This window comes from Manis pentadactyla, chromosome 1, assembly GCF_030020395.1.
Source record: "Manis pentadactyla isolate mManPen7 chromosome 1, mManPen7.hap1, whole genome shotgun sequence".
Classification (NCBI taxonomy): domain Eukaryota; kingdom Metazoa; phylum Chordata; class Mammalia; order Pholidota; family Manidae; genus Manis; species Manis pentadactyla.
The window spans coordinates 209,651,280-209,677,892 of NC_080019.1; positions in this window are offsets into that span (position 1 = coordinate 209,651,280).

Below are 26,613 nucleotides of genomic sequence, written 5' to 3' on the forward strand. Positions count from 1 at the left end.
AGTTTGGGATTTTTAAATTAAGACTGAGGAAAGTAGCAATTCCTAAGTAAGTCCTTACTGCTGCAAATAGACAATCTGACCTTCAACCTGATAGGACTTCAGAGTCCTATATAAATATCTGAAACACCACTGCTGCTGGGTTTTATCACTTCCCATGGAGATTATTTTAACAATATGAGAAAATACTCATGAAAAAATCTAAATTAAAATGCATGAAATCATTTCTATATTCAGTGTGAACTGAAATGTGTAAAGATATAAATGTATTGCAAAATAGTTTCAGCCCTGTTTACCATCTTACCTTGCCATTGTCAATCATAGGTGTAGAAGGAATCTTTGCAACAATTGTCAACCATAGATAAAGCAATAATGCATTCAAATTGCTATAAAAGGAAGTCAACTGTAAAAGCAACAAAATAATAGCGAAGTGCTTACAAAGTGCTAGGCACTATTCTATATGCTTTGCATGTAATTGCTCAAAATAAACTTATGAAGGAAGTCCTATTTTTATCTCATTTATTTACCTTATATATAGATGTTCCACTCTGAAAACTTTAAGTATCTACCATTGCCCTCTGATTTAGAGGGAACATTTCAGGAAGAGGCTACATGAACACAAAGAGACATAGAAAGGAGCAGAAGGATCTGGAACAGTGAGTATTCTTCAGATTGAGAGGAGAAAGATAGGGACCAATTGGGAAAGAAAAGGAAGACCAATTGGGAAAGGACTCCTGAACACTAATTAAAGGGATTCAATATCAATTGAAAAACTTCCAGAAAAGAAGATGAAAGAAATATTTTTATACCACATTTGGGGCTCTCAGACACTTAGTTGTCAGCAACTAGGGAGATCAGGATCTTTCTGGTAAGAGATTGTGCCAGCATTAACTCCCAGAAGTGGTGGAACATAATAACAAGGAGACACACAGACACAAACATGCCTACACACATGCAGATGATGAACGACTAAAGGAAAAAGGGGCTAACATGTTCATATCACTAACCTCTGGGTAGGGAGTTTATGAATGACTGTTATTTTCTCTTGGTATTTTATTAATGATGATCATTTTTATAAATTGAATTGGAAATTACCAGAATACACACTTTGGTCAATTGTTCTCTTTACCTCCCCTGGGTTTGTCACTATAAATAATTTGTTGTCTGAGTTGTTCGCCATATTGGTGTCTTCCTTCCTTAGTTCCAAGGACATCGGATATATTCTATAGACACAGCCAGAACATAAACATTTTGCAGAGAGACTTGTGTTGACGCATTAAATCCATGCTTAGTCGCAAGTGTGATTTAGGTTATGCTTGAACAAGGGCAAAGGGAAACACAGTGTTGAGAAAATTCAAATTCACTTAAATAATTCTGCACTTCAGAAAAGGACAAGGATTTTGAGCTGATTTTCTGGTTTCCTTCCATACACACAGTCATTCATTCAACAAATCTACTGAATATCAGCATTGCTAAGGACTGCAGGGTAAACTAGAGCTTAGACTTCAGTGGATTAGAGGATGTGTAATCTGTGTGTGTTAGATATTTGCTGTTCAGCCTACCCTGAATTAGTTTTCCTAACACAATCCAATGGGCTTTGGAAAAAAAGCCTCTCCCTCACTCTGACTCATTCTAGTCGCTTTGAAAGGATGGAACCTTCTTGAGGGATAAGCACATACCTAAGCCTGGCTAATGTAGGCAACACCCCCAACATACTCATACATAGGAGAAACAGTAATTGCTTTAGGAGCAGCATGTGACCCAAACCAGTCCATTAATGGGGATTCCCAAATGTATTAGATAAGGTAATGTTAACTGTTATTACAAACTGACACACATATAGAATGACTCCTATAAACTATGTCTTATACAAATAAAGTCCACAATGGGTATTCTTGATTGTTGGGTGGTTCCTTCCAAAGTGGTGGTCAGGTACTCAGGCTGTATCCATATTCTGGCTCCACTATTTCTTAATACTTAGCATCCAAAGTCATTACATGGGCCTCAAGATGCCAATAAGAAGGCAAAGAGCATGGAGAATTGCATGTGGAGGGATTTTATGGCCTGGGCTGAAAGGGACATGCACTACCTCTGCTCACATTCTGTTAACTAGAACGCTACTTCATGGCCTCTTGAGTTGGGGTTGGTAAATACAGTCTTACTATAGGTTCAGAAAGGAGAGAACTTGGATTTGGAGCACATCTAGCAAGTCTCCGATATAGAGAGTTTTCTAGATTTATTGGGAAAAAAAAAGGATGCATCTCTTTGGGAGAATTTCCAAGCCTGGAGACTGTACTTCCAAAGCCACTAGTAACCACAACTGCCACCTGTGCAGAAAAGAGCTAACATGGCAGGGCTGAGACTGCTTATGCCTACAAAGGCCTGCCTGCCACTCTGGCCCTAGGCTTTTGGAGTGCATCTGGGAACTTGGGATTTCAGAGGGTTCCCACTGCCTTAATGGATGAGAGCAGTTCTTGGTGCTTCAACTGTGAAAACAATGCAGTGTATGCTTAACACTTGCTTTCCTCTGGGAATCTGGAATTTTAGTACATGTTAGGCAAAGGGTGCCTACATGGTGCCTACCAGTTCCTAACAGAACCTTCAGTACTGAGTCTCTAATGAGCTTCCCTGGTAGGCAACATTACACATGTGCTCTACAACATTTTGCTGGGGAAACTAAGTGTATTCTGTGTGATTCCACTGCAACAGAACTCTTGGAAACACTGAATCAACCTGGGACTTTGCCTCCTGTGGCTTTGCCCTTTGCTGACTTTGCTTTGTATCCTTTCACTGCAATAAATCATAGCCATGAGCATGATTATAGGCTGAGACCTGTGAGTCCTCCTAGTGAATCATCAAACCTGAAGGTGGTCTTTAGGGCCCTCAGTACACCACCACATGGGAAGAGTCTTCCGTAGATCAAAGGAATGCAGAGGAGAAAAATCAAAATATGCAGAGGTAGATTCTTGATTGTAACCTTTGGTCACCCTGATCCAGCTGTAACTGAAGTTAAACTTCAGTGATAGCCCTGAATTTTTCAGTTACCTGAGCCAATAAATTCTGTTTTGTGCTTAAGTCAGTTTGAGTTGTTGTTGTTGTTTTTACCTATAATCATGAACAGGATTTACTTATATGGCTTGTTATCCAATATATCTCTTAACATTTGAAAATGTGAGTAGTTGCTTCACTCAGCAGCTAGACTTAATGAAACTAAAGCTCCCTGGAGCAGAAGCCTAGAAAAAGCCTCAAAAAGCAAGATCAGCCAGGGAAAGATGGAAAGAGAGGTTAGCAGCAGCCATGGAAAAATGAAATCACAAATGAAAATCAGGAAATAGACATTAAGAGAATCTAAAAATCAAATAATGGTAAAACAAGTAGGTAGGAGAGAATCCAAGGGTATTTAGTGGGAGAATGCCGGTATCTGTAATCTGTGCCTAGTTTCTGTGTTAAAACTAAATTCACTAAAATATAAGTACAATAAGGCAGGCATTTTGGTCTAATTTATTAACAGCTATAGTCTAAGTACCTAAAATGATGCCTAACACATAGTAAGCATGAAACATTTTTAAATGAAGATGAAAGGATGCAAAATTGTACAGAAAACATAACTCACTAGCTACTTTGAAATCAGGATTTTATAGCTACCATGTTCCATTAATTCTTTAATTCCTTCAGTGATAAATAAGAAAGTCAGACAATGACTGAACTACAGGAATGATATTGAATATTAATAAACTAAGTTACCTAGGAAATTATAATATTTATGCAGGAAAAATCATTAGAACTCAGCTCTTTGAAATCAAACCAGGGCAGTTTTTTTTTTAATCAATAGAAGAAACCTTTAAAATAACCTAACCCACAGGTTCCTAAACACTTTTGCAAATCAGAACATTCTGAAAACATTTAAAAATATAGATTCCTAGGCCCTGCATGCAACTAGGAAATTAATATAATGGAGATAGGCTATGGGGGAGAGGTCTATGACCAAGAGATCTGTATCTCTAACTCCCCCACGTGATTCTGAGGATGAGCCAGTTTGGGGACCTCTTCATTTTATCTGAAATCTTAATTTCACAGGTAAGAAAACCAGAACCCAAGGTCAAAGCTGATTTGTTTATGAAAGGATGGCTTTTACTTGTTACTAGGATCAGAACTCAAGGATTCAAATGCATGTAGTGTTCTCCCCATCATATCCACTATCAAACTCTGAGCCAGTACACAAAACACTCAGACCCTGCTTTTAGTGGATTAGAAAACTTGCTAGGAGTTGAAAGATAGGATTCCTCCTGTCCATTCTCCAGAGTTCAAACAGAGGGGGCAAGAGATACAGATGTCAGTGGCGCAAGATTTCTCATATCCCTCCTGAATTTGAGATTTTAAATCTCTAATATTTGTTTTCAGGCTGGCATCATACCCTCTGAATGGGAAGCTGGGGTTATAAGAATGAAGTAGGAATCTCAGGCCACCATATTTAGCCCCCAGATGCTTAGAAACACTTGAAGTAAAGGTCAGGGATGTAGATGAAGCTGAAACATGATTAGCACCATGACGCCCTGTCCTGATTTTAATTTTCACAATGTAAAAACCCACTCTTCCTCTGCAAACTTATATGTTCATTCTATTTCCTTGATGCTTCAGCCTTAGTGTTTCCAGAGCAGATAAAACTAGAATACAGGCACAGTTAGCAGCCTGAGACTCTTTGAATGTTAAATTTCAGGACGTGCAAGTCAAACACTCTGGACCTGTCAAATCCACAGGAGTAGTTAAGTATCAACTTTGTCTTAACACCTGTACACTTACGACTCTTCTCCAACACTGTGATTATAAAAGCAACAAGGAAGACTTTTTTTTTTCTTTTCTCAAATCAGTAAGCCAGAGGTCACACTGCTCAGGAGCTGTTGATTTTGAAATTCTAAGTGGAAAATTGCAGTCTTCGTATTTTACTTACACAAAAGTAAAACAGATTGGTGGGGACCTCTTTTTCTAAAGATTGGGCCTTCTATTTTCCTTTTTTCCTTGAATATTAATAATTGCATCTAGTAAAGGATAGTATTCAGAGAAAAATGCATCTGAGTTTTCTGAGAAATACTATTTATTCTGAGAGGAAAGAACTTGACATCAAATAAATTAAGTGCTTCCAAAGAGCTCAATTGCAAAAACAAAAGGCAGCAGGATTGTGTCTTTGTAATTGCCTTATTCTTATGATATTAGCATCTGACATGGAAGAAAGATGAGGTTTGCCATAGCTAATTCTACTGTAGATATTATTTAATTGCTAAAAAACAAATTCAACTAAGTAAATTAAAAATCTAATTGGCTTTATTCAACAATTCATGAGTGGAACAGCATCCCATCTAGCAAATAGAAAGGAGCTCTGAAGAGCTGTACAAAATGAAAGGCTTTTATAGGCAGAAGGGGCTGAGAAAAGGACGTTTCTAGCAACAAGTGGATTGTTGCAAACAAGGTCACTTTCCAATGGGGGACAGAAGGGGTTTATTAGGCACATTATCTCACTGGTGCTGACCAGGTAATTCCAGATTAACTGGCAAAAGGTTACATTCCTGGAAGAGGCTGAAACTGCAATAAGGTTAGTGTTGGTTTGTTGGTGTGGGGCTTAGCACAAGTGACTCCATTATTTTGTCTATTGTCTTTAACAATTTCACCATTCACTCAACTCAACGGAGGCTGTTCAGATATTTCTTGTCACATTTTTAACTGCTGGAATGTTCAGGTCTCTTTTTTATTCCTTGATTTGTAGCCTAATTTACTTGCCATAAAAACCCATGTGCTCATGTATTTATCTATTCTCTGAGAGCCTTGGAACCATGTGTCTGAGCACATTCTATCTCTTTTTTTTTAATTCAAAAAGCCCTTGGATAAACTAAGGGACACTTCACTCCTTAGTTTTGTGTTCATGAAACACATCTCAACACCGCCCTAATCAATTCAAAACATTCATATTTGAGATTTTTCTATTCATTTGAGATTCCAGTATAATTTCTGCTTCATCACTTACTATTTGCAACAACCAGCTTATTATCATGTGTGCTTTGTTCTAGTATTCTCTAGTTGTTTCACATCGGCTTTCTTTTTTTGTCCTAAACAAATTTTAAACCCCTTAAAGATAAGAACCATTATTTCTCTGGCTCCTTTTCCAGGCTTAGCCAAGGGTCAAGTATATCATACAGAGTAAATAAATATCTATTGATTGAGCTCAATAGTTGCATACTAATCTGGTTACTCACTCAGTGAACAATTATTCACTGGGATCTACTAAGATCCAGACTTTGTTCCAGATCACAGCTTCTCAAAATTCCCATCAATCACCAGAGGATTTCCTTTACTTTTTTAAAAATAGAGACATTTTTATAATAGGTCTGGGTTAAAGCCTGAGATGGTGCATTTCCAACAAGGTCCCAGGTAATGCCAATGCTGCTGGTCAATGAACCACACTTTGAACAGCAAGAAACTAGACTAGGAGTTGGAAAACCTTTCCTGCAGGGCCAGACTGTTCACTATTCTAGGTTCACTGGACCATATGGCTTTTGTCACAACTAGTTAACTCCGCTATTGCAGTGCCAATGCAACCATAGATAATAAGTAAATGAATGGGCATGGCTGTGTTCCAATAAAATTTTATTTACAAAAATAAGTGTCCAGCCAGACTTGCCTGGTAGGCTGTAGTTTTCCTACACTTAGCTTAGATAATGAAGTCACATAAGACATGGACCCTTCCCTTATGAAGTTGATGTAGGGAATATCTATAGATATTTAAGTTTTAAGGTTTTATAGTAAAATGAAATACAGATATTCTAGGTGTCACATGTCACAATTTTGTCAGGTAATTAGTAGTTTCCTGCTGGTTAGAAATACACCTGATATAAACTGTCTTGGATTGATCTCTCTCAGGTTCTGCTAGACCAGGCAAAATAGAAAATTGATCATTTTCCAGTGTAAATCAAGCAATGAAGCAGCTAGTCAGCTGATTTCAGGTAAGCATATGTTCTCTTTCCTTTCTTTCTTGTTGTTGGGTTTTTGTTTCTTATCTTATCATCTTATTTTTTTCTATTTTATGTTTTTAAATGACAGTCACTTGACTCACCTAGCCCCCCACCCCTAGGGAGCACTTTTATGTGAGTAAGCAGTATTGCCTTTTCTACTGGTCCAGGAAATGTCCAAGAAATCAGACCAAAATATAATTGCCTTGTTTTTCTTTATTATCTTCCTTGCTTTTTGCATTATTTCTAGTCTGTCCTTTCCCCTTCAGTTTTTGGTTCTGAGAACCTGGTAAGTAAATGTCAATATCTATTCATACCTCCCCACTTTCTAAGATGATAGATTTCCTGAAAACAATAAATTATGTACATGGCCAAATAATCTGGAGAAATAACTGCACATTATAGACAATGTTTAAATCACTGGAGATGGCCCTAGAAATAGGGTGTTGATTTTTTTTTTTACATTCATCTCTCTCTTTCTCTAACTTAAGAGGTGATTATTGAGCATATACAGTATCTTTTATGAGTCCTATACACAAAGAAAAAAAGGAGGCAAAATCCATCACACTAAGTGTCCTAGCATTCTGGGGTCTACCTTCTCTTTAATTTCCAAATAACCAGTTTGCTTCCATCTGCCATGTAACCCATTAAAGTCCTGTAGCTCCCCAAGTGCTTTGGACTATCCCTATCAAACAGTTTGCAGTTGTTTGTTAAACTTCTACCTTCAACCTTTTCTCCAATCATTCTATCTCATAATTGCTACTCCATACTTCTATTTTCACTTGACTCATTTTGGACAAAACTTTCCCTTTTATTCTTCAAGCATCACTAGCACTTGATTGCCACTCACTTGCAGAAGAGTCTAAAATTTACTGAAAAACAAAATTAGCATGCAGGAAGGAAGACTAAACACCCAATATTGCATATAGGTGCTTTTTTCTATTTTAGTCCATCAGCCGTATATTTTTTCTCATAAATCTTCCATCTACTCTCTCCTTTGCTACATCTTCTCAGACATAACCTCTGCTCTTCTAGCCCAAGAAACCCCATTTTTCTATAGCCTATTTCCATGCAAATCAATAAATTTTCTCTCCCATCTTCTCCAAGTCTTCTCATTTGCACTCTCCTCAGTAGGAACCCAAAGTTAACAAATGTTAAAACAATTTTCTCACCCAGGGAGGACAAAACTTTAGCTGACACTGTAGAACATTTTAGCTTTTAATTCTCACTACTTTATTTCCAGAACAGCCTGTGGGCTTAGCTTTGGCATAATCAAATGCCCATTAAACTACCTCACTCCCCCCACGCCCCAAATAGCTTTCTTTCCCTTCATATGAAATCTTCATCACCTCCCGGAGAATTTAAATGGCTTCAGGCAGCTTGCAAAAGAGTGGCTTTATTTATTTTGTGTTGCCTACCACACAACCAAAGAGGAAACTGACTGAAACTGTAAGAAATACATGTTCAAAAAATACTGATAGAACAGAAAAGGACTAATTCTATTCTACCTGGGGATGGAGAGAAGAAGATATAGCAAAATATGCATTCTTGTATTTTCCATCCCAGGTAGGTCTCAACCATGAAGGAGATAGGAGATATCTTTATATGTATGTTGGTAGAGATGGGCTTGGAGTTTGGGAATTAAGCCTTTTTTAAAAAATAATTTTTAAAAAGTTTGTGTGACTCTGTAACTTCAGGGCTAGAAGCCTAACCTAGAATATACACACAGGCTATGCAAACTCAGGGAAACTTACAAAACAGGGCCACACACTGGAAGTGTGCATAACTTCCAGGCTGTCTTCTGTTCTATCAGTAATCTGGACTCTCAGGAGAGTCCTGTAGTCTGCTTCAGCCTGCACAAGAAAGACCACAAATACTTCTTCATGAGCCCTGGACTTTGCCAGACCATGGACTCAGTATCTCATCTTGGAACAAATTAAGGGCTCTGGAAACCATAAATACCAAAGCCTTCATTTTTATAGATAGAGACTATGGCACCGAAGTGAATTTTTCCTGATTTGTAACAGATCAGAAGTTAGAATCCTGGTTTCAACTAATGTCTATGTCATTCCAATTACTTGGCATTTCCAGTCTTATTGGCCTTGAAGTGTGCCATCCTAGGCATCTCCTCAAACTTCAAAATTTCTGATGACTCAACTAACCCCTCTGAGGATAGAACTGAGGAACACTCTGTACTTGGACTGAGGGAACTCCAGTTTACCATCATATTAGCACTTGGGAAAGCATATATATTCGTAGAGGTAACCTAAAATACAAGTGACTCATCTAGGCTGGGCTGAAGTGCTATGGATTATTATAGACCAGGCTTCTCCTCCTCAGCACTATTGGCATTTTAGGCAGGATAACTTGCGGTAGAGGCCTTTCCTGCACCTTATCCAATGTTCAGCAGCACTGTGACCTCTACCCACTAGATGCCACTGGGAACCACCCTCCTGCCAATCTCCAGATATTGTCAAATGTCTTCTGGGAGACAAAATGCTCCCCAACACCATGCTGAGAACCTCCACTATAGACTACCTCAGAAGATGTCTCCCCAGTTATCACTAAACCTGTTGATAAGGCAAAACAGAACACATGGCTTACCACAGTTAAGGGAGAAACCCACCTTGCAAAGTGCTGACTGTCTCTCAGTTGGGGAGAGTAATGTCACAATTTATTAAGAACTGGAAGTTTGGTTTATGGTGGGGCTTTCAGTGCAGAGACTTGATGAGGATTATATAAGAATCAGGATATAACAGTTCAAGGATAGTGAGTATTATTAAAAGCAAGTCTTTGAGTATTATGAGTATTTTGAGGTGGAGATTCAAAGAATCTTAGGGTACAAACTATCTATTCAAGAGCTGATAGGTCTTTTGTTAACAGTGGAACCATTACTTCTCCTATCTTATCTGCAAAACTGGGATACTCAAATTCTTTCACAGGGTTCTGTAAGGTTTTGCATGGAAAGAAGGGCTGTGGATAAACAAAAGCCTGCTGACAAAGAGGAATAGCAAAGTGCTGTCAATGTAGATATCAGGATGCAGATTTGTTTCTCAGGGTCCAGGCTGAGTGTGTGGGTGGTTTAGGTTCTCAACTGCCACCCTTTAGAAAATTTCTGATTTAGTGTTCTACTCTGGTTCTCATGCAGATATGAAAAAAAGTATTAACTGTTCCTTAAAAAATATCAAAATGTCCTTTTTACACTGTGTGTAACACTCTGAGTTTCATACTTGGCCATCTCTAGTGTGGCAGGTATAAGGCAAATCTACAAGTTACCCACGTTTCTGGACTTCATGGCCTTGTTGACATAAGGTGCAGGCTTTGAACAGAAGTGTTAATTCCTTAATTAAATGAATATTTAATTTTAATCTTAACTGCATTCAAATTCAATGTCTCAGATCTAGCTCTGATGCCCCTGGAGCTGCAGACCCTGCCCTGACGCAGTCTGGTTCAGATATCAGCCAAAAATATTCTGAAGATACTATAGCTTTCCTGCTCCCACCCTACTCAGGTGGTGCTATTTCTTCAGTGATACATATGGAGAAGAAGCTAAGGTCCAGGTTTGGCAGACAGCTAGCCCCGTGCTTAAAGGCTCAGCTCTACCCCAACCAGATATGTGACCTTGACTTCATTACTTCTGCTGTCTTATCTGTAAAATGGGGATACTCAAACTCTTTTATAGGGTTTTGTGAGGATGAAATAAAGTAGTGTTTATAAAATATATGTGAAGCACTAAAGTAGACATCTGTTGATTTGGAGCTATCCAGCAAGTATTTAACCTATTTCTGCTATTAAACCCCAGATGTTATTCTGGAGAATCAACTCATTCATATCCCTAATCCATACATTTCAGGTAGGTCCCAACCATTTCTTTAAGGGTAGAGCATGACAATGAGGTATGAACTAATCATCTCATTCCACTATATTCTCTCCTTGCTTCAGGGACCAACGGAATGACCAGAACTAGGTCAAAGAGCCTATCAGAACCAATCCCTAGCTTATTATTTTTAATTACAGTAAAGTGCCATTTGTCACTAGACTGAAATCAAGATGTGAGGCTCTAGCTGCCACAGCCATCCCAGCCCCACATCCTTTTGTCCCTAGATGGGACCTTGTAGAGCCCAAGATGACCCCTCTGTCTATCGTTTGAGCCCTCGGTCCAGTGGTCTCTGAAGCCAATTTTATCCATGGATTTTCAGTTATACGCACCAGCAAATTCCTAGTTTCATTCTCTGAACTTGCAACTGCAAGAATCATAGCTGATCCAAGTGCCTGGCAAACAGTATTTCATAAATGCTTTTAGTATTATTATTATCTATAGGACTCATTTGTATCTTCAATTGTAACAACTTCTATGCAAATACCTAGAAGAAAATGTATTAGTCCTGGGGTCACAGTGGGAAAAGTTCATGTCATTGATGGTTTCTTAGCTATAGACAGATACTTTGGATTGGGAAAAGAGAAGTAAAAATTACCGATTCTTTCTCTGCCAAAACATGTTTTGGCAGGGGCAAATTGTCTTCCTGTCAGATGCAACATTACCAAAGATTTAATCAGATGACTCTACTTTCTAGAAATGTCGAGTGTGAGACTCATCCTTTTACAATCTGTTAAATGAATGCAGTGCTTATTAATTGCATTATTGATTTCTGCCTTTTCAGTCTCTGAGTCTTCTATAGAAGTAAAAGAAACATGCACAGTTAGCATTCCACATAGATGAACTGATCTCCTTGATATTGGAAACTCTCCACATTCAAAAAGAAACTTGAGGACTGATTTTACTTTACTGGTGGGTTCATTTGCTAATTCTTTGGCTCATCCTTTTTCCTGATTCTCCCAGCTAGGTTCTAACAGCGCACCCAATAGTTTTTAGTAAGAATCACAGATATTTAAGAAACTCCAAAGAAACAAGTGTGTAAACATATGTGTGTGTGTGGTGGGGGAGGATGTATTAGAAAAACATTGAGGTGAAGGCACTTGTTAAACTGACTTCAGCAAAAAGGTCAAGTTATACATTGTTTCATTACCAACTAAAGTGCAAATTTAAAAAGTAAGGCAGTGAGAAGCTTTCCAGATATTAAATACAGGCTGTGTCTCATTCTTCATACTTGAAAGCATAAGGTCTCATTGGCAATGCTTTTCACTAAAAACAGTAACCTGTGTCTTAGAAGGTTCCACATACAATGAAATATAAACTACCAATTTCTAAGTTCAGTCATGCCCAGGAAAATCACAGTATACAAGAAGGGCAGAATGCTATATTCTTTGCCTTTAGGTTTCCTGAAAGAAAAGTAGGAAGTCATCCTGTATTTCACCCAGCTTTCAGGGTAGTACCATCTGTGAAAAGAGATAGCAACACTTCACCAGCCACTCCAGCCTCAGTGACAGAATCCTATACTTGCAACGGAGGAATGATTCTGGATTCTCCACAGGATGCATTGTCAAAATAAAGTCATCTTTTACAGGGATATGTGTTTCGCTGTCAGCCATGGGACAGAGCCCTCAGGTACTCCTTTCAGTACTACCCACAAGTTTATAGAAGAGTCCAGTTTAATTCATTCGGAATTGCTCATTTAAAAATGGCTAAGTCAAAAGCCTATTATGAAATGGCTAGATGACATTTCCTGGGAAGTCTACACATTTTGAGTCTGAGATCATAGTGTTAAAAAAAGAAACAATGGGCCCACAATGGACTCATCTGTGCTAAGTCCCACGTTAGCAAACCAAGACCTAATGTCTGACCTAATTGCAGTGTCAGCCTCTCCTATGAATGTTACCTTTAACCAGTGGCAAGGCAAAAATTCTAAATGCCCTAAATTAATTTAGCATAAGGGGCAGAGAATAAGGGAGAGAGAAAAGGGAAGGCGATCAGAAAAAGTCAATAGCCACAGGCTGCAGCTAATCAGAAACTCCACATTCCTGAGTGAAGTCATTTCAACAAGCACCTAGAAGGTCCCCAGGACCACCACATCCTCCTTGCCTGTGACCAGAGTCTGACCATTATCAGCAGCCAATCTACAAGCCTTCTTTATGGACAAACCACCTAATGTTAGCCCACCATACTCATCTGTAGCCAGTGTGAATTTAACGAACTTTCTTCCCTTGAGACCCCTCATAAATGTGCCCCATTTCTTGGGTCTGGTGGACAAGTTGCTTCTGTGAACTGATCTGGCTGTTGGTGAAGTAGAATCTTTCCATCCCAGAACTCAGTCCTTATCTGGCTGCATCAGTAAAAGCTCAATAAACCCTTTTATTTCAGAGATCTCTAGGTCTCTATAGAGTTTTTTATTTGTTACCAGTCAATCTGGAATTAGCTCGTCAACAGTAGTGAGGTAATCTGCCTGATAGATGCCTGCCTTCCACCAAAAGTAGGTGACCTTCCCTGAAATAATCCACCTTTTGCTAGAACAACTTCCTTGTCCTTCCACCTTCTGCCTAAAAAAGTTTTCCACTTTGTACAGCTCCTCAAAGCTCTTCTCTAGCTCTGCTAGATGGGATGCTGCCCCATTCATGAATCATTAAATAAAGACAATTAGATCTTCAAATTTACTCAGGTAAATTTTGTTTGTTAACAGTAGTTTTGAATTATTCAATAAATTCTGGAGTTTTTAAAGTTAATACCTTTTTGTCCAGGGACTTAACATGTGTGTGGGTGTGTGTCTATGTATGTGTGATACTGTGATTTATAATAAATACATATTTGGTCCTCACCCCTATTTCCAGCACAGAGCTCCTAAAATGCTTCGAATTTCCTAAATGATGAGAACCACAGAAAGATCTTTTGTTATGTGAATAGGATAACTTTTGGAACTTGCATAAGGATGGGGACTGGCTGGCTGCCAGTGGAGCAAATACTGATTAGAGGGTTAGAACTTTCAGTCCCACCCTCCTCCAACTTCTGGGGAGAGGAAGGTGCTGGAGATAAGAGTTCTGCTGCCAATGGCCAATGATTTAGTCAATCGTGCCTTTGTAATGAAGCCTCCATGCAACACCAACAGTGTGTTCACAGAGCTTCTGGGTCATGAGCCCGTGGAGATGTCGGAAGAGTGGTGAGCCTGGAAAGGTCATGGAAGCTCTGTGCCCTCTCCCATAACCTATGCATCTCTTCATCTGACTGTACCAGAGTATCCTTTTATAAAGAACTGTTGATCTAGAAAGTAAATGTTTCTTTGAGTTCTGTGAGCTAGCCAATAATTGAACCTGAGGAGGAAGTAGAGGGAATGTCTAATTTATAGCCAGTTGATAGGAAGTAGAGGAAATACCTGTACTTGTGATTGTCATCTGAAGGGGGTAGGGGGCAGCCTTGTTATCCTGAACCCTTTACCTGTGGAATCTGATGCTATCTCTGGGTAGATGGTCTCAGAACCGAGTTAAATTCTCAACACCCTGCTGGTGTCTGAGAACTACTTTGTGGTGTGGGGTAAACCTCCCCACCACATTGCAGCTTGTACCAGAACTCTTTCAGCATGTGTCCAAACAATATAATATCCTAGTCATTTATTTTATGAATAAATAGAAAAGACAAGTTGATTAATATATTAAATTTGGGAGAAATTTTATCTGGGTAAAAATACTGTATCTTGGTAGTTTCTGATGTGGGAGAAGCTGAAATGCTGGCTGCCATTTGAATTTACAGGCAAATACTGATAATTTTAGGTACTGTGGTTTCAATAGAAGAAAATATAATTTATGTTTGGATTGGCATTTGCTTAATGTAAATAAAGTACTTAGTTATTCTGCAATTCTTTGCCTTCTTAAGCTCAAAACTTGAAGAAGAAAAATCTCCGTCTGCTATATAAAATTAGTAGTGAGCTTCTACTTAATAATCTCTTAATCAGGAGACAATTTTATACATTATTTAGTACCTAAGCATATTTGTATATAGGCTCTTATAAAATCTAATCTTTGTCCAGCTAAAAGGCAAAGCTTAACCCACATTGGGCCAAATTAGTATCATTTTTAGGGGGGAAATAGAAGTATACTATTGATTTTCTTTATGTTTGTAAGATATTAGAAAGTTCCTATAATTTAAAACAGTGATGATTTCATCAAAGGGGAGGGAAAAAAAGCAAACAGTGAGCTTTAAAAGTTATTTCAATATGTAATTGAACATCCATCTAAATAGAATTTGGATTTCTGCAGTTATAGCAGACCAATTAGAGTTAAATACAAATAATGATGCGTGTGATTTAGTCTCCTAAATATTATAGGTTATTAAATGTATTATTTGAATATACTGCTAGTTCTGAAGTTTTAAAAAGTTCATTAACATTTTATGTTATTCACTGTGAACTCAAGTAACAGACCATTTATTTATATGGAACAAAGTCCTTAAAGTGATCCACGTTCAGAGTGACTGGTTTAAGATAGCCCTAAAAAAACAAAATAGTCTAATACTCTGGCATTAATATTCTTTGGGAATGTTGCCTATAACATCACAGAACTTCACCTCATTAGACTTTAACATCATGCACTGAATTGGTTTTATTTCCAAGTCATCTTTGCTGCATGGTATAGAACTGTTCACTTGGGCACTGTTCCTTCCTCGGCTTTTATTTCACACTATTACTTGATTCTGAATTAGGATCATCTAGGACTGAAGTTTTTTGGCGCAAATTGTGGTGGTTTTTTTCAAGCCCGTTTAGTAACAATGAGGGAAATGAATTGTCAACCTTCTGAAGGAAAAGAGCTTAGCCTATAAATGCAGGGCTGCCAAAGCTTGGCCTCTATAGAACCTGGGTCAGTGGTAGAGAAGCCGGATACAGCCACTTGTCATGAATTTGTGACAAGTACAGCATATGGCCTCACTTGTCCCAATGCTCTCACTCATTTTGCAGTCTCAGGGTATGCTTCATAGCAGTCAGCTCCCAAGTGTCTCTCAATTATCTGAAACTAAATCTTTCTGCCTGTAAGACAGTAAAACATCCAGGTAAGGGCTCAGGCTTAGACCTAAACCAATCAGGATTCCAATCCACCAAGAACTAGATGTGCACTCTTGGGTAAGTTATTGAACACCTTAGTTTCACTTTCATCATATTCAAAATGGGAATAAAAATGGTACTTTCCTCACAAGATAATTGTGAAAGCTTACATGTGGCAATGTGTGTAAGGCAGTTAGCACCATGTTTGCATATGTTAATCATTCAATATGTGTTTATTTCAGTAAGTGTGCATTATTAGTGATTTCTTTCCAATTTTACAGTATAGATCCCTTATCACAAATCACAATTCTGTATTTCTTTTACTACAAATGTCTGTGGTATTACATGCTTGCTTTGAAGCTTAGCAAATACAGATTAATTTGAATGGTATAGGTGGTCAATATTTCCATCAAAATAATAGTTATAGAATACATTCAAAATCAAAAGAAAATGGATGTCAGATCCCTACCCTTTTTTAATTAGCTGGTCACTGCTCCTCTCCTATTACTATGGTGAATTGATAATTAGTGACATTTTCTACAGATAATTGGGAAAATCTGAACCAGGGGGAGAGAATCCAGATTGTTGCTGCCATCCTGGCTCCATGTTGGCAAGACTTCACAGGTTTGGCAGGGTATCGACAAACTAGCAAACTTGTACCCCCAGCTCAGATGAGGGAGAGAGAAGATAAAGACGTTGAGATGACGGACAGGACTGACTAGTTGTAAGATGCCTTTTGGGGTGGGTGCCTATGACACAAACACCCTTCTCTGAGCTTTTTTACCAGCCCCGCCCAATTGGGTGGGCATAAATATTAGCTAATGCCTTATATTTGCTGTCACATGCCTGTGGCTGATGGGATCAAGGTTGATGCTAACCTGAACTGGACCAACCAAGTCACTCCTATGGGAGTTTCTCACCAGGGCTCACAGAGTTCAGTGTCTTTTTTGGTCACCAGAATAAAAGAAATGCAGGCTTGGATACTGGGGAGAAGCACTCAGCTGCCTATGCACAGGAAAGCAAAGGATGACCTCTGGACAGGGAAGAAGAGGAGCAGAAAGTGGCTAATGCACAGGGAATCTGAGAGAATACTGGCCTTTGCCTCGTTCTATATGCTGCCTCCTCATGGGGGTCCAATTGAACTTCTCTCCTACAGCAGCTCCAGGTCCTTATAGTAATCCTCCCCCCTTTTTTTTGCCAAAACCAATTTAAAAAGGTTCTATTTGGCATGACCAATTGAACATGAACAAAGCAATTGTTCTCACCCCTTTCTTTTTCCCCAGTAATTCAGACAGTTCACTAGTTATTGATGGTATTTTTTTCAGTCTCAGTAAGAATAAACTATGATTTATGCTCCACATTATGATTGCAATCGTTGCTCTTTCAAAATAGAACAAAAAGTCGTGGATATATTTGTGTGTGTGTGTGTGTGTGTGTATATGTGTGTGTGCAATAACCACAATAGGGAAGTGTGTAAAAGGTAATACAAAATGCATTTACACTGTTTCCATTATTGTTAAGGTTTTGGAAAACATACCACAAAAGAAAAGAATATAGAAAAACTATACATCTATAAGCTTTTTTCAATATACCATCATTTTTATAGCAGTTGACTCTCACAATGAACCTGGGAAGAGTCCTATGAGACATAGGAAAGCAAGTGACAAGTCCAAGATCACACATCAAATAATCCATCTGTCTTGGATATAACCCCAGGATATATGACTTTAAAGCCTTACTATCTCTTCCTTTTTGTTGCTGCTGTTTTATTTTCTCTGTGTATTCCAAAATGTATTTTATATATCACTATTCCCATGGGATATTCCATGTCCAATAAATTTGGGAACTGCTAAATATTCAGTCTCTTTTTTAGAGATCTGCAGTGTACACTCATATATATATATATATATATATATATATATATATATATATATAAAATCTGTAAAGAAATGCACTCAATTTCACTGAACTCAGTGTTGACCAATATATTTTCCAAGGAACCATTTAAAATCATCATTAAAACTTGTGTTGCCAAAAAAGCTATAATAAATTAAAGAGTGAATGGATAGTTGATTAAAAATTAGGAAATGTTGCCTATTTTCCCATGTATAGTTGATTTTCTTTTATATATAATATCCTTTTATTGTTAAAAAAATACTAACATACATTAAAGTATATAAAGAAACTATAATCTCATGGTCCAGAGAGAACCACTATCCATATTTCATTAATCATGCTACCATGTAACTACCCATATCTGTGTGTAATTAATTTCAAATGGTTTTGCATAAATCAGATATTATCACACAATGATTCATCATGACAATGAGCCAGACCAATTTAGAAATTTCTTGACTCATATCACTAAGTAATCTAGGAAAAGATACAGCTTCAGACATGGCTACCCTACAGGGGCTCAAACATCTCTCCATCTCTCTTTTCTCCTAGATGGATTCTTTTCTTAGATAAAGTTTTCCCTTAAGGGGGCAAAAAGTCGTCTGTGGCAACCCAGGGATATTTCCCTGCTGATTAATTTTTTATCATCCAGAAGTGAGCATTTTATTCCAATATTCCCTACACTTTCACTCCTTCAGTCTTAACTGAACTGACTTAGGTCACCTGCTTTTTCCGTAAGAATTACCCATATTTAGGACTAAGAAAATCCCCATTGAGTTCTGCCCTTTGAATTGAGCATTCGGCCTTTCCAGACCTGATGGGCTGAAATAAAGGTGGGGAATCTCCAGATAAAAATCTGCATAGGGTCAGTGCCAATAATAAGGTAAATGAATACTGGGTTCCCAAAAATACCAAGGTCTTAGAAATATGCTAAAAGATAAAGTCAAAACCTGAAAATATTCCACATAGTATCCCACTAAACACCAAGAAAATAAAGCCTGGTTATATTTCTCATTCTTGGAGAGCTAACTTTAACATGGAATATTGGAACCAAATAAAACTACTTACAAATTCTATCCTGGATATCTTGGCCAGTCATGTGGCTGCAAGGAACAGAAGTCTTTTCAGCTGGTTTAAGGTAGTGGTGACTTAACTGGAAGTCACAGAGGAACCTTCGAGAACCACATGGCAAGAGGTATATAACAATTACAGCTGGGTCTCATGGGTATTGGAGTTTCTGAAGGAGATTATCTAGGATTTTGCCTTTACATAGCTCCACACACCTGCATTGTTTTCTTCTTTGAAAATCAGCGTCTTCCCCATCCTGGAATAAGGATGCTCCCTGTCTTGCTGACAAAGAAAGGGTTTCCAGCCCTCTTTCTTCTATTTGGAATGTTATTTACTTAGTGTCTGATACTCTCCCCAAAAATGTATCTTGCCAGTGGTTTTGAAATCCAAAGACACTGACTCCAGTGCTATTTCCATGTGATCTTTTGTTTAGAACATGTTCCTCTGTTTCTTCGTTTTGCTTGACTCTCTGTGTTGGTTTCTAAGCAGAAGATGACCTAGTGCTTCTCTCAGTCTGGAAGGAGTGGCCTCCCGTAGGAGAGGAACCTTCTCCAACCTGCCCAGCTCTTGGCTGTCTCTCGAACCTTTGTGACTGTCCCAGTTTGAGCCTTTCAGGGGCTCCCAGGAGTGGGGGCTGTGCCAAGGCCAGTCTCCGTCCCAAACGGGAGGACCTCAGTCAGCGGCCACCAGGTTCTCAGGCAGCTTTTAAAGAATGCAAATACGCACAGTACTGTGGCACTGCAGGCATAAGCCCCACTGGTCTCCAAGACCAGGCGATCAGGAGGTGTCCCCTGGGCGGCAGTCGCCAAAATCCGGGCTCCAGAGTCGTGAACACACGCCTGCCCGGGCAGGAGGAAGCGCACAAAGATGGCGCCCGCCCGCCCACCGTGTTCCTGAGCGGCCCCTGTGGCCTCTAGGTGGGAGCCAGCCTGCCGCCGGCCCCTTGGACTGCCGCTCCAGGACGAGCAAATAGGCCTCTTCCTCAGAAAAACCGGGGCTGCGCCTCCAGTCCGCCGTCCCGGCAGAGCCCAGGGCCGTCGCCTGCCTTCGAGAAGAGCCACAGTCACAGCCCCTCGGGGCGCGAACGCCTCCCGGAGCCCCTGGCCCTGGAGGCCACGCCGGGCGCCACGCTGCGCGGGCCCCGGAGAGCACCGCCGCGTCAGCAGCCGCGCGTTCCCAGAAGCCTGCCTCTCAGGCTGCAGCTCTGACGAGAATGGGCCTTCTTCACGCAGTCAGCGCTCCAGGTGCTCCTTCTCGCGGCGCCCCGCGGGCTGGTGGCCGCCCAAGAACTTTCTCCATTGGCCACAGTTCCGTGGGAGCCACGCGGAATCCCCGGGAGCGGACCAAGCCAGGCGACGACGTGGAGGTCCCCTGGTGGACCCTGCAACGGCCGGGGCACCCGGCGAGGGTAAAAGCCCCTCTCAGGGCACTGGGAACCCCCGCGCAGCAGAGACCCCGCAATGGCGCCCCGCGCAGGCCCCGAATGCCAGTCAGAACAGATGCCTGCGCCTCAGCTGTCGCACCAAGACGCGCGAAGGGCCTTCCCCAGGCGTCCGCCCTCTCGCGGGCCCGGGCGCAGGTGAGTCTGAGAGTGCGAGCCCTTTAAGACGCTTCTCGGATCACCGTAGCCTTGCGGTCCTTGCGGCTGTGAATCCTGTTCGTTTTCAGAGCTGGATGTTTTGGAAGCTTGTCTCACAAATGCAAGTCTTAAAAGTTGGGGTGCCTGATGTGGGGCCCTTAGCTCCTCATCTCTGTGGGGTTTATGGTGAGATTGTGCCCCAGCCTCTCCTACCCGAATAGACGGGTGCCTCTTTCTGCCGATGCGCAGCCGTCATTCAGCCAGTCTGTAGGGTTGGGTTTGGGGCATTTGTTCAACAAACACCTGTAGATTCCGTGCGTCTGTGGAAGGTGAGTTCACGATCCTCTGATGTTGCCATCCTGGACCAGAACCTCATCCCGGCGTGATCTTGTCACTCTAGGGTGGGCACAGTTGAGACGTGTTTCTTAATTCCAAATTCTTGACAGAACTGGATCGGGTCATCTTGGGTCAAGCATGCATTCCTCGTGCAATCATAGGTCTATTATGCATTCCTGAAACAATCAGCTGCAGCTGCAGTTTGCATGTTATCCAAGGAAAGTCTGAGAAGATGTGGCTGGGGAGAAAATACTGGGCTTCGTAGTGAACTGGCTGTGGAGGCTGGAGAATCAGTAGTTCTCAGACTTCCTCTTGAGGCATTGTAAGTAAGCTTGCTAGTGCTGAAGGCTCACTACCTAGTTTGAGCTCTAGGTCCATTATCTATTATCTATGTGACTCTGGGCGATTTTCTTAATCTCAGCTGCAAATGGGGATAATAACAATATCTACCTTATAGTGTTGCTCTGAACAATAAAGAAGCTAATGGAGCTAAAACTGTTAGGTTCATGCTTGGCGCACTGAAAGGACTACATAAATATTAGCTGTTATTAAAAATAGCAGGTCCGTAAACTGTTCAAAGGGACAGTTGCAGGCAACTCAATTGATGCATTAGATGAAATGTTCAGTGAGACCCATGCCTCAATAATTAGAAAAACAGGGACTGGAGAATAAAATTGACATTGGGGGCAAAGCTACACTGTTGCTGTGTTTATGAGCCCCTGCCTGACCTAGCAGCTTCTCCTTTTTGTGCCAGGAAGATCTGCTGCAGCCTCCAACGGACTTGTTCTGTTCACATCTCCTCTGCTAAGGCTTTTGCCTGATTAGCTTTGTATGGAGTGAGAACCTGTCCCACTGAAAAGTGGTGGGTGGGCGAAGCCCGACGTGGTGTGTGCTCATTAAGCAGGGAGGGAGCAACAAGACAGCCAATTATGGCAGCGTGGAGCCCTCGTGCAGGTGCTGCCATCAGGGGCAGCCAGCCACTCTTGCCTCAGGGCATCAGATAATAACTTCGGAATCGGCACTTGGACAGGCAGCCAGGCTCAGCTTCTATTTCACAGCACGTGGACATGAAAGGCAACACCTTTCAAAACAGTAAAAATATCCTGAAAGCAGCAGGGAGGTGGAGTATGTAATAGGTATGTTCTCCGGATAGGCAGGTACCAAGGAAAATGGTCTCTGGTTGCTCATTAAATGTTGCCGAGTCAGAGATGGGGCAAGGGGCCAAAGCAAGACTCTTAACACTGTTTCACAGCCAGGATGAGTGGGTGGGTTTTATTAGAATAAACTCTGCTAACTCAGGAGAGGCTCTGAATTCTGAAGGCACCACACTTATGAGATGAAATTAAAACAAGAGTCAAGAAGAGTTTAGTAAGTTCACAGACGGAATTCTTCTTATGGGTAAAAGTATGGAAAAGCCAACCCCTCTTTGAATGGATCCACAGTCCTAACCCCGCCAGGACATTGGTAATAACCTTTAATACTGGCAGTGTGGTCTGGAAAGGACTTTTCATGACTTCTTTTCGAATGTTTAACTCTATTTTGAAAATCATCCCACATGGAAGAGGTCAATGTAACCGTATAAAATAAAAAGCACTTGCCTGGCTTATAGTACACATGCAGAGACACTGGTTGCTTTTTTTTCTCTCCCTCTGTTGTGTAACTTGCCCTTTAGAGTAAGAGTTCTTTGTTATTTATTTATATTTATTTGACATCCATGTATGTAGTGTAACTACGTGCCAGGTAATCTTCTCAATGTCTTATATATAAGAAGTCATGTAATCCTTACAACAAAACTATTAAGTAGGGTCAATTATAAACCCTGCCTATGAAATAAGGAAACTGAGCTATACAGATGTTAAGTTAGCCAGTAAATGGTGAAGCCAATATTTGAAACCAAAATGTTTGTTTTTGGACACTAGCAGTCTTCTTTCTGTTCTTTGAGGATAGAGAGAAAATGTATTTATCTCTTTTATTTGAGCTTAGACATTTGACCTGACCCACAGGAGATATTCAGCATATGCTCATGTGACCATCAGGATGAGCAAGCAGTATACCGTCCTGAGACCCTGTACATACCTTTACCACATGCACGAAAAGGATTCAGATTCTCACTTAAGAACCTGGAAGAGAAAGCTTAGTGGCAGAAGTAGCTTCTTGACTGTCCACTGCACCAATCCAGTGGAGACTTGAGAGCAAGTGTAATCATAAAAATGTGTAGTTTTCATTCCATTTCCCAGGCACAGAATCAAATACTCAGAAGCTCTTTGTTGAATCATCTTGTCCATTCCTTCCCCAGGCTGCGTCCAGCTTCCCTTTTGTTTTAGTCCCTGCTCCTGCCATGTTCAGACAATGGACATCTTCTATCAGGAGGCCATCTTTACATGGGTCTCTTGGTGGTGAGGGAGTGATTCCACCTTCAGGTACAGCTAGGTTTAGGTTACATTAGGTCAAGTGATTACATTGGCCACTCTTCCATCTCTTTCATCAGCCTTCTCCAGTTTTGGCTACATTCCCAGATTCCTCCCTCAACATAGTCAAATGGCTGCATCAGCTACAGATCTTATACTCTTATACTTCCTTAATCCTATGGCCCTTGGGAAAGACAGACTTTCTCTGAAATTCTAGCTAGTTTTGTTATAATGTATAGGTTTGTGCTGGGTTATATTTCCATCTATGAACAGACCACCTAGTAACCAGTTTGGTTCTAATTCCCTTTGGATGATGGGGATCCAATGAACAATCACTTGAGATCTGGGGAATCTGATGTACTAATTGATTTAGGCCAGGACTAAGTGCTCTACCTCTGGACAAAAAGAATAGATGCGTGGCTCTGCAAACAAGTGCTACATAATATAAACATAATGGTTGTTCCTGCAGATGCAAACAACTTACTATGTGAAAATTTAAGACCTATCTAAATGGATATTGGAGAACTCAGATAGGTATCTAAAAGCTCCCACTTTTTTCTCATCCACCCTCCTCCTTTTGCAGCTTCAAAGTTTGTCTTTGGAAGGACATTTTCATTTGGCTTTAAACTTCCCATTATTCGAAAATCTAATTGCCATAGGCAGGATCCTGAGATATTTAAGCACAGGAACAGCATTTTGTCATTTTCAAAGAATTATCAGCCAAGGTGTATTCCCTCAACTACCTTAGAAGCATCTTCTCTCTCCCAAAACACCAAAATGAATCAGTTGCTTACATCTCCCTAGTTGTTAGATAGGAAGCTGAGGCTGTTGATGCATTTCCTGTTCCCACAGAAGGAAGATGTGCACAGGGAATCCTTGGGCTGTCAATTTGGGAATAAATAAGAAGTTAATACTTACCAAATATTAGCTATAAGCACACTTGAGTAGAAAGATAATGTATTATTTGCAAAAATGTTTCAAGATGAAGAAGAATGAAACAATAAAGACTTGTTACCCACCTCACTGTCTAAGAGACATAAACTTTCCTTTTGAAGATTCCTGTGTGTCCCTCTTTTATCCCATCCCCTTCTCTGGAGTTTCTATGATTCTCATAATTTTACTATATGAGGATACCCCTGAATAACATATGGATTAGTTTTCCAGGTTCCAAATCTATTTAATCAAATCTTAATTATTACATTTTACTGTGACTTGTGTTTTTCCTTGGTATTATGTTTCTGACAATGATTCATGTTATTGAGCATGGCTGCAGTTCATTGATTTTACTGATACATAGTACTTGATTGCATGACTAGATCTGATTTATCCAATCTAGTCTTGATGGGCACCTATATTGTTTTCATTTTTTGGCATCTGTTAACATTCTTACACATTTGTACTGGTAGAAGAGTATAATAATTTCTTTAAGGACTATCCCGGGTGTTATTTTGATGGGTCTTAGGGCTTGCCCAGCTTCAAATTTACTGAAGTTGTTTTCAAATTGGTTGAAGCAATATACACACTTACACAAAGTTATGCTCTAACTCCTTGAGGGTGGAGTTATCTACATAAATTATTTGGAATTTTTCTATATGGGAGATTTGTCTCTTCTGTGGTTTATCCAAAAATTGATATGAATCAGTATAGACTCATCTATATTTATTTCATATTTTAGTTATAATTCAATACTGTTTTATTTGTTGCTTAAATTGTTCAAGTTTTGGCTACTGGGAACTCTTGAAAGACTTGAATTTCATCAATATGGATGATCAAACCAAAAACATAACAAAAGAATTGGTGAAATTTAACTGTATCTATAGACCAACTTGGAGAGAATTGATTTCTCTACAATATGGAGCTCTATGAGTGACACATAGTATCCTTAGGATTTTGATTTCATTTTTGTGATCCTCTACTCTGAGAATCACATTTGCTAATTTTTCTATTGGATTGTGTGTGTGTGTTTTTCTCATTGATTTCTTGTTATTTTTCTGGATTTTTTTAAAGGTATATGTGTTGGAAATATCAGATTATATCTCTCAGTTATGGGCTTCTCTTTTATTTATGAGCTCTATTGGCATACTTAAATTCTTAGTATTAATGTAAAGATGTATTGATCTCTCTCTTTATGGTTGATAGCATTGAAAGATTAGTTAGGAAATTCTTCATTCCTTAAGATTAGAAAGATATTTTCCAAGATGTTTTTTTGTAGATTGCCTTTCATCTAAGTAAATGATTTGTATACATAGTGTGAAGTATGGGTCCAATTAATATTTTTTTCTATGTAGATAACTAATTGTTTCAGCACCATTTATTGAACAGCAAATTATTTTGTCAATGAGTTAACATTTTAGCAGTGTTATAAATAGAGATTTCGTATTTGTGTGGGTCCTTGTCTAGGATCACTCTTCTATTCCATTCTTCATTTTTCTCTCTCTCTTAGAATATCAAATGTCCTTATTACTAACACTATTTATTTTATTTATTAAGGCAAGTCCCTCAAACTGTCATCTTCAGGAGTGACTTGGACATTCTTTGTCACTTGCTTTAACATATAAATTCTATACTTTTTGTCAAGTCTCACAAAGATCAAACCAAAACAGAACAAAAGAATTGGTGAAATTTAACTGAATCTATAGACCAACTTGGAGAGAATTGATTTCTCTATAATGTGGAGCTCTTTACAATATCCCAATCGATGTATATGGCATACCTCTCCATTAAGTTGTCTTTAATGTCTTTCAATAAAGTTTTAGGATTTCCTCCATAATAATATTGTCTATTTTTTCTTTTTTTACCACTCTACACCTAACTTTTATCGAGATTACCTTATCCATAGCAGAAACTAAATATAAGTTTGATAAAAGGAAGAAAGGAAGAGAGGGAAGAAGAAAGAGAGACAGGAAGAAAGATAAGCAGGGTCATGTCTTCCAAGTCCTTGAAAGCCAACCTTGAATTTTTTACATTAGGTGGGATATCAGTAAAGAGTTTTAGGGAAATTAAAAAATCCAAATATACCTGGTAGCCTCAAGAAAAATCAAGGAAGAACAAGATTGAAGGTAGTGAGACCATTTGAAAGGAAACGTTAGTGGCTAAATGAACCATTGGTAGAAAGTTTGCAGTGTCAAACAAGGATGGAAAGAATGAGGTATTTATGTATTTGGTGTAGAGAAATAAGAGTGATTCATTGGAAAAGCACATTTTGGGAATATTCTACAAAATAATGCTCTATAATTTATATCTGAAATTTAGAGGTTAGAGCAATTTAAAATGCCCATTCTAGATTTCAGTTCTGCTTTGTGACTCTAAGAACTTGGTCAGTTATTCATAGGATGCTATACCTTGAAAGGCCAAGAAGTTCCTATGTGATCTGAGCAAATCATTTTACCTCAATGAGTTATTTCCTCATT